We start from the raw sequence: 9,050 nt of genomic DNA on the forward strand, positions 1-9,050 counted from the left end.
AAACTTATGAATTAAATTTAAAATACTTTAAGTTCAGTGGTGAAAATGATATATATATCCAGGGGTAAAAGTGGATCTGAAAAGGTAGGGGGACGGTAGGTAGCGGCATGACGTCACACTGTCCATCTGCCTATCTCTGCCCATTTTAATTTTTTTTAGGAACTAAGGGGACGCCTTACATATTTTTTGGAGGTGGGGGACTTGGGGTTGTGACATTGACACGTCTTACAAGGAATGCTTTTCCAAGAATTGCAGAATTTTAGTAACTTTCCATCCCTCTCGAGCCTCTATAGTTTGCTTCTGACAAAAATATTGTTTTCCGCATGAATAAGTAACTATTCCAAGAAACACCTGGTCACCTAGTATTTCCGTAAATGATTAAAGAAAGCACTTAATTTAGTTCCAAATAACTGCAGAATATATACTGTGCATATTAATAAGTCAGGGAGAAACACTGAAAAGGTTTGTAGCTCACTGAAATATTCTCATCAAAAAGCAAGGTTTTAACTATACATATGAAAAAACAATGAAAGATTTCTTTGTCCATTTGCGTGGGAAGGAAGCAATTCGAAAGAACTTATTTGCGTCGCGTCGCAGAATATAGTATAAATAAAAAAAATCACTGTCTTTACGAAATATACAGAGCGTCCACAAAAAATACTTCTATAATCTGGTAGCGCTTATAGATGGCGCCTGGAACGACCTGTCAGGTACATACGTAGACAGGTTGAGAACTCCTGGCCGTATAATAAGATCCAAATAAAATTAGATTTTTTCACCAAAAATTTAAAATCAGTTGGCAACACTGTGATATGGTGTGAGACTTACATGCATAAAAGATGAATGGTTTTTCAGCTGAAAAAGGGATATTTGAAATAGTTAAACAACTTGTTCACTCACTACAACACGATGAGGTTCCTGCGTAAGCATTGTTCAATCCAAATGTTCCATGAAGTAATAAGATCCTTTAAAATGTCTGCTGCAGTTGAGTTTCCTTATCTCCCGTCTCTTCACATGTTGAAACCATGCTATCTTCCTGTGTTGAATGTCCTCCATGATCCTCCAACGATGAGTTGATGAATGGAGATTTTTTTAAACACTGGTGTGAGAAACGAGGTATGGTTTAAACACCTATATAACAACTTCTTTTTTTTCAATGAAAGTACGCAGAAAGCGTTTATAGGGCTATTTAAATTATTTTTTCTTTTTCCTTTTTTAAAATACTTTTCATAAAATGTTTTAAGTGTTCCGTTTTGATCACTTTATTTGATATTATATGAATATATACACTCAATAACTATTCATGAAAATATCGACTTAAAGAATTATCAAACATTGCAATAAAAGTTAGTAAATTTCTTCTTTAGAATATACTGATATCTGTATTTAAAACATTAAAATATGAATGAATATGCAAATAGCAAACATGTTAAACGTATTAAAATTATTGTCAAAGTTTCAATATTACAAAAATATATTTGAAAAATTATGAAGATCGTTGAAAAAGTAAAATGAATGAAAATGTAAACTCATGATAAACTGACAATATGCAAACAAAAGGTTTTCACCTGTATGTCCCCCCTTTTTTTTTTAGCAATGCTTTGTGTTGTTTAGCGAAAAAGAACGAAAAATCGTTTTTCAAAAATAAAAAAATAAACTTGTGTCAAAAATGACGCTCATAGTGAATCCAACAAACAAAGCATATCAAGAAAAAAATTGTGATCTCGTTGACATGTATGAAGAAAATTCGGCACGCCAGAAGATCAAAATGACGTCTGCTCACCATGTGAAAATCGAGACTTTAGTTCGATAATGCTCAATACAACAAATGGTTCATTCTGAAACAAAGTAATTATTAGCTAAGGCCTAGAATAATGGTTGTTGTTCACTTACATAAACGTAAACATTGTAGGGTTACCAGAACATGTGGATATTATCTGCAAAAGAACTTATTAATAAAGCGTTGAAAACTATACGGTGTTGATCCAAGTTTTTCAAAGGTCTGAATCAAGGAAGTTGACTCACTAGTACAAAGATTCCTGAAAATAAACGGTCATTACGTCATGAATTGACCAAAACCATTGGTGGGAAAAATATATAATACTACACGTACTTACACACAAAATATGGGATCGTTTCCTACGATGCAAAACTAGAAACTTGAAAAGGCCCGCAACCACGAAATTATGATTGTAGACGACAGCTACACAAACCACAGAGTGAAAAAGCACAAACGAGGTTATAGTTATTGTAATAAGCAAAGATACGAAGATCACATCGTAAACAATACAAAATTTAAAGGGAATCAGAACCAAGACTATACACGAAAGAATAACAGATACAAAAGGAGTCGTAAATCATGGTCACGTAATCTGAGTTATCACAAACTAAACAGGAATTGCAACTTGTGTTACATCATCAAACATAGATTTGTACATAGAAGTAACCATTGCAGAGATAGCCGAACAAACCGTTTTCATCAAAATAGAAATAGTAGTCACAGTAAAAGGAAAAAAAGTAACCGAGATTTTGTACATTGATACAAATTTTTCTTCCAGGGAAACGACGTATTTTTAAATCTTTGTTTTGCTTTTAGTTTCGATGACTCACGGAAAAAATGAAAAGAGAACTACGCATTTCTTTTGAAACTTCTTTTTGCTTCTAGCTTTTAACTGTTCAGCGAAGAGCAGCTATTATGTTTTTCTTGTTTTGATAAGACAGCCGCTGAATTCTCGACCACCTGTTTATGCCGATGAATAACGGACGACACACAGCTGATTGATTCTTTTTCTTTTTTCTGTCTTTGCTTAGTGTTGTACTGCATACATTCAACTACATACCAATGTTGCAAACTTTATTAATAATTTACTTTTAGTTTAATATCATTAATTTTAAGTTTCTGATTTTTAGTACATATTAATCCCTTTCATATGCGTAGGGGAACCGTATTTATCTAAAAACGGTTTGAAATTTTTACCTCAACCAGTGGGAAGATGTTTTGGCCTTATATTTTTATTAAGTGCTTTAAATTTTAAAATTCTTTTTAGAATCCCTTCCCACTTTCCAAATTCTTAATTACGTTATATACGTAGGGAAATTGCACTTATCGAAAAGCAATTTTGAGCGAGTAGCGCAGTTCCGTACCTCAGCCAGTGGGAAGATATTTTGGCGTTATATTTTTATTGTTTTTTAAAATTTTTTAAAATTCTTTTTAGAATCCCTTCCCACTTTCCGAATTCTTAAACATGTTATCATGCGTATGTTTCATAGTTATTTTTTTATTTTATTTTTAGAATTAAAAAAAAAAGAATGTATCGAGATGCCCTATACACTTTTGTATATTTGTAATTGAAATTTAGTATGTAATCTCATGTGTAGAATATAGAACTTTAATATAGATTTTCTATTTTTCAGTAGTCCATAATTAAGCATGTGTATTCTTAGGTTAAATATTTTTTCAGTATGTTATTGCCTAGTAACATCTCAGTGAATATTTTAATGTTTATGAACCGTAATTATATTATGTGCATAGAATATAGAACTTTAATATAGATTTTCTACTTTTCAGTAGTCCATAATTAAGCATGTGTATTCTTAGGTTAAATATTTTTTCAGTATATGTTATTGCCTAGTAACATCTCAGTGAATATTTTAATGTTTATGAACCGTAATTATATTATGTGCATTTATATGGTAATACGTTGTAATGTTTTTTTGTTTTTTTTTTAATTTTGAGAAAGTTATATTTTAGTCACAGTATGTCCCAAAACTATTTGGAATTTATTAGCTAAATTGCTATCGTCATGGAGGATTTTTACAAATCAACATGGCCGAAGGTCTCTTAGAGTCTTCAGGTTTCAGCCATAACAAACAGTATGGAGAATTTCCTTCCAGAAATCAACATGGCCAAAGGTTTTGGAGTACAATTCTTTAGGTTTCAGCCGTCTTAGAGATATCGAGATAGTTCCCGCAAAACAAACTTATTTTCTTTTTTCCAACAGCATGAAGCCATAATGTTTTATGAAAATTACTTCATTAATTATTTTATATGCTCGATGACTTTGAATTTTAATGTGTTAATAAGACCATTTTGAAAATTTTGTAGCGAAGATGCCTAAGAAAATTTAACTGTCGTGGAATAACATAACTGTCTTGTAGGGAATTTAATTTTGATGTTTCAGGCTGACCAGAAAGTTGTAATGTCGTTGACTATATTTTTGTCTGTATCCCATGTTTCTGTTTTAATAGGTCTCATGTATTTTGTCTTATAGAGACATATTTTTATGATGCTACGAGAGCATTTGTGTGTGTTTACACATCTTTTTCTAGGTGGAAGACGTACGTTATGTTCCAGGGAACATACGTGTGTTTTACTGAATATGAAAGTGTTTATATTTCAGTTTTGTATAGAAACATTTTATAAGTGCCTATGGTTGCGTGCCCTTTGTACAAGACAACAAAGGAAAAGGAAGCGAGTGTTGTGCGCGATAATAGAAACCAATGCAAGTGGTATGAAGTGTTTCAGCAATTATCACAAGTACAAACGGTCTAGTGTGAGTGTTATCAAAACAGCTGTTAGTTTGTGGAAGAAGAAATAGAAAGAAATGAAGAATCTTGTGTTTGGATTTTCAGCGAATGACAAGCGTAAACAGTGTTTTGTTGTTTCAGTGTTGCTTCATAGTGTGCATAAAAGAAGAGAGAGAAATGAACATAGGATGATATTATTTTGCAAAACAAGAAATAAAATAAAATGTGTGGAACATTTAAGTAACAACAAGAGTAATCAATGTTGTAGTTATATCCGAAATCAACGGATTGCTATTCGTAGAAGAAAAGGAAAAAGAGGAACCAAGGTGTCGTTATTCAAAGTATGGAAAAAAGTGAGCCGTAAGGTGTAGGGATGGCCACATTTTTTCGAAAAATACTTTCTCGAAAAATGGATTTTTCGAAAACGAAAAACGAAAAATTTTTCGAAAAACGAAAAACGAAAAATTTTTCGAAAAACGAAAAACGAAAAATTTTTCGAAAAACGAAAAATTTTTCGAAAAACGAAAATTTTTTCGAAAAACGAAAAATTTTTCGAAAAACGAAAAACGAAAAATTTTTCGGAAACGAAAAACGAAAAATTTTTCGGAAAACGAAAAACGAAAAAAATCGAAACAGAAGGAGATGGAACACGAAGGGACGAAACGAAACTGATGAGAAATTTGAAGTTGCGAAAGAGCAACATTTCCTTCCCTGCCTGGTTTGATTGAAGTTTTAAACAAAAGAAAAGAAACGCATCATTACATACAGATAAGCTTTACTCCCTGACTGAAATTGAATAGTATCTTATTTCGCTGATGCGGCGTGTTCTAATCGTAATAGCTATTTGAGACTGCTTTTAGCTAGCTATCTCGTACTCGCCTTTGTTGATACGGTACGTGGTTTCGTATTCGCTGTGACTGAATATTTTGGTAACAATAAAAGATTGTTGTTTAGAGAAAGGACACGTGTCCTACGATATCAACACTTCTGATATGTTTATTGGCCTAGTGGGAGAAGCATTAGTTCGTTATGAGGAATACCCAACTGAGTTCATTATATCAGTTACCAACGCAGAGCTTGTTTCGAACTATATAAGATAACTGCAAGAAGAGATATTTTCGGGAAGTATTTACAATGGGAAAGTCGAATATATGGGAACATTTCACTCGTGAAAATGATGGTGTTTCTTCAAAATGCAATTACTGTCGAAGTATTATCCACAATCGAAATTCAACGACTGGCTTGTGGTACCATTTAAGATCACGACACGTTGGTGTTATACAGGAAACATCAAGATAGCAGTCACTGGAAGAGATTATTGAGGCCGAGGGTGATCCAGAGATGGAGCCACAAAAGAAACAGAGGTAAGTGATTGTACATTGGTGTCATTTGAATCTTCTAGCCCCCTCCCCGAGTGGGATAGATAAGATTTATTTAGAGGATACTCGTGTTTGACACTCTTAGAGTAAAAATAAAAAAATAACGTGACACGAACACACTTAGTGGACTATTTATCTTTACACTCTTGTAACTTTTAGAATAATATAAAAAAAGACTGAAATTTTGTTACAAACTAAGGATGCTACAGTATCACAAACATCCACAAAGATCCAGGCCCGTGCTGGCTTACTAATGAGGGCGGTGGACAAGTCTACCAAGAGGGCGCTCATACAAACGTGATTACGTTATATATATATATATATGAGTGTGTGTGTGTGTGTGTCTGTGTCTTTTGGAAGATTTAATTCCTGTCTCCAAGATAAAAAGAAAAGTATAGACCAACCTGGGTGTAGAAATGCCTCGGAGCGATGACCATCCGAAAATTTTCGGAAAAATGCAAAAACAGACATACTCCAGAACAAAATGTCGGATTGAAATTGGGCAAAAGTGAATGTCCATTATTTTTAGTCATAGATTCCATTAGTGTACAATCGGATAAAGTGCAGTGGCGGTGCAAGGGTGGCTCCCAAAGAAACTGGGGGAGCACAGTTGTCTTCAATATTGGGAGACGGGCAGATTTAAGGCTTTTTTTGGTGGCGAAGGGGCAGATGAGACTCAGATTAATCTGCTTTCTGAGGTGAACATGTATATTATATATCAGGCGATGTAGATGAAATAGTGGTAAATATCAGTATTACAAATCAGTGCCATGAACTTATTCTGAAATCTGAATACATGCATATTTGTAATTGGTATGCTTCTACTTAGACCGCATTAAATTTTAGGACACTTATTTTATAATAACTTAAATAATGACTTTCCCAAAACTATGAAGAAAGAAAATAAATTATGTATGACGCAAGAAAACTATTATTTGAGAAAAATGATGATGATCTCAATAGCATTATAGGAATCGTTACAGGAATTAAATAAATAGACTAACAATAATTAAAGACGAATTTAATGTATTGAAATTGGGGGGCAGGATCCCCATTTCCTCGGGATTTATGCCCTATCTACAGCTGATACAATTTTCCAGCATGAGGAGAGGCACATATCCTTTTCTGACACTTATTGCAATTTGTGTCCAAGTAACGGGAGCTGAATTAATACAGATTGGTGTGACGTAAATACGCCAGGATACGAAGTTCAGTTTGAAATATGAAAGAATACGATTCTTTTTTTAAAATGAAACAAGCCAAGAGACATCAATTTCATCTCACTTTCCTTTGTGGCAGTCGGACACAAATCATCACATTTCTCCCCCAAAAACACATTTCAAATCGAATTATTGAGGGGACAGTCCCCCGTAGTTCCAAGGTTGGGGACATGTCCCCCTCATCCTCTCGGGATTTGCGCCAATGACTATATGAATTTACTATATAGAACTGATATACAGAAGGACAATTAAAACTACTTCCCTCTAACGTGGTGTTTCGCAGGGTGCTGTATGCGCGGGACGCACTGCACCCTTCACGGGTTCTTCACCCACAGTAACAGCATGTATTCATTTTATAGAACTAAGCCATACAGAAAAATAAATAAAACCGTTTATCTTTGATGTTGTTTTGCAAGGGTGCCTTGACGGGTTCTTTTCCAACGATAACAGTATGTATATTGTATAGAACTGTGCCATACAGAAGCACTAGCGGATCCAGAGGTATCGTTTGGAGGTGCGGTTCGCTTTCTGGAAGATGAGATAGCCTAAAAGTGACCAGAATTTTAATTTGCAAAAATGGGACACATATGAATCCGGGGCTGGAGAGGAGGGGGGGCGTAAACCTGATTCTCAGATTATATTTGGTCTAGGAATTAATTCGTGCGGTTTTTAATAAAAATTGAAGCTTTATTTCAAAAACAAAGTAAATGAATACGTTAACAAAATTATTGTCCATCGCTAGCCACTACTTTCTCCCATCTTTCAGGCAATTTACGGATTCCGTGTCGAAAGAATTCCTCATCTTTTGACGCAATCTATTCAAAGATCCATTTTTCGATATTTTCTGAAGAAGTGAACCGCTGTCCAATCAAATCGTTATTCATGCAATCGATCAAGTAGTAGTCAGACGGAGCAGTGTCTGGTGAATATGGCGGGTGGAGTAACACTTTCCATCCGACATTTTCGAAATAGGTTTTGACCGGTTTTGCGACATGTGGTCGAGCGTTATCATCTTGATAAATAAGTTTATTATGCCTGTTATTCCATTCTGGTCGTTTTCAGGCCAGAGCTTGCTTCAAACGCATTAATTTTTGTCGATAGCGGTGTCCATTAATAGTTTCACCAAGTTTCAGAAGTTCATAGTACACCACACGTTTCAAATCCCACCATATATACAGCATAACCTTTGCACAATGAATATCTCGTTTCGGTTGTGAAGGACCTGGTTCACCTTGCTTCACCCAGGCCTTTTTTCGTTTAGGATTCTCGTAATGAATCCACTTCTCATCACCAGTTACAATTCGATGCAAAAATCCCTTCCTTTTCTGTCTTTGAAGCAGCAATTCGCAAACGGTTTTTCTTCTTTCAACGTCTTTCTTTTCAATTCATGTGAAACCCAATAAGACATCTTTTGAATCATTCCTATGGCTTTGAGGCGTTTGGAAACTGTTGTTTGCTCAACTCCAAATGCTTCTGCAAGTTCGTCCTGCGTTTGACACGAATCCTGATCAAGCAATGCTCTCAATTCTTCATCTTCAAATTCTTTTGGCTGTCCAAATTGCTTTTGGTCTTCCAAGCTGAAATCACCACCTTTAAACCGTGCAAACCACTTCTGACACGTTAGCTCAGCTAGAGCATGGTCACCAAACACTTCCACTAAAATATGATGACTTGCGGTAGCACTTTTCTTCATGTTAAAGCAATGAAGAATAACTCCCCGCAAAAACACTTTATCAGGCACAAAATGCGCTATTTTCAGTTGAAGAAAAAATGTTGTTGTTTCCGCTTCAAGCAACTGACATATACTAAACAAGATGCTCAATGACAGTAGTTTTCAACGCATGTTTGAATCAACGAAACTATGGGACAATAAGCTAGTTACGCCATCTTTTGTAAAACCAAACCGCACGAATTAATTCCTAGA

Source organism: Thermobia domestica, chromosome 17 (assembly GCF_964235325.1).
Source record: "Thermobia domestica chromosome 17, izTheDome1.hap1.1, whole genome shotgun sequence".
Taxonomy (NCBI): Eukaryota; Metazoa; Arthropoda; class Insecta; order Zygentoma; family Lepismatidae; genus Thermobia; species Thermobia domestica.